Below are 1,046 nucleotides of genomic sequence, written 5' to 3' on the forward strand. Positions count from 1 at the left end.
AATCGAGTTTAACAATGCTGCGAGTTTTTCACTGGAACTTCACTTTCGCCAATAGTGAAACCTGATAAAAAGCAAAAAGATACTTTCGAATTACCCGTTTCGTTTATTAAACTCAAAAATTATCTTATCTTGACTAGAACTTCCAAATTCGACAAACTATGGATTTTTACGAATCGGGTTATTCCAATTTGCAAGGTCTTTCTTCCGAAAAATCAAACTGAGCTTCTAGACAAGAATATTCAGGAAGATCGATGAATATCCCTGAGTGATCTAGGGAATTGTCGATACCAATTTTTAAAGTGAAAAAAGTAAACACAGCAAAAGATAAAAATTTTGTGACCCCGACGTGATTTGAACACGCAACCTTCTGATCTGGAGTCAGACGCGCTACCGTTGCGCCACGGAGTCGTTGTTGAATAATGAAAGGTGCAGTTTTTCAGACTGCACTCTAGATAAATTGTATTTCCCTAATTTTTTTCGATTTATAATATATCTGATTCCATTCCTTACAATTTTGAGATATTGACCAAATCAACACATTTTTATGTCCTAAAAGTGGAAATGAGACTGAAATTCTTAAAGCACAGTGAATTCCTTTGGTTTTCTTATTTCAATTCAGAAACAGAAAACTCAACAATACATGTGTACCTATAGGATGTCTATAATTTGATTACTTTCGCGTGTGAGTTGTGAAATTTGTTGAAAATATATCTGAGAGCTTCACTCGAGGCAGAGAGCAGAGCAACTTTCAGAGATATTTTCTACAAATATCGATTGAAATTTAATCTTAGAGGCTTCTGCTCTTCTAAAATTTTTAGGGTTTTCACTCCTAATCTCTGGAACAAAATCAATTAATAAAATTGAAATAACCGATGTGATCCGGCATAAATTCTTGCACACATTTTTCAGGTGCAAATCAAGTAGAATCCTTCATCAGACGAAGGTCAATTTCTGTAGCCTTTTTTATTTTACATTAATTGTCAATACGCAAAAACGTTGATTCATTTAATTTTAAAACCACCGAATGATCTAGTCCTATTGAACAA

At 33.8% G+C, this 1,046-nt stretch overlaps 1 non-coding gene across 1 annotated transcript; it reads right to left on the reverse strand.

Moving 5' to 3' along the window:
* Window positions 1–336: 336 nt before the first annotated feature.
* Window positions 337–408, reverse strand: Trnaw-cca. The gene has a single exon. It is a non-coding gene; the product is annotated as a tRNA-Trp (tRNA).
* Between the last annotated feature and the right edge of the window lie 638 nt (window positions 409–1,046).

The sequence above is a fragment of the Coccinella septempunctata genome, chromosome 3, assembly GCF_907165205.1.
Source record: "Coccinella septempunctata chromosome 3, icCocSept1.1, whole genome shotgun sequence".
NCBI lineage: Eukaryota > Metazoa > Arthropoda > Insecta > Coleoptera > Coccinellidae > Coccinella > Coccinella septempunctata.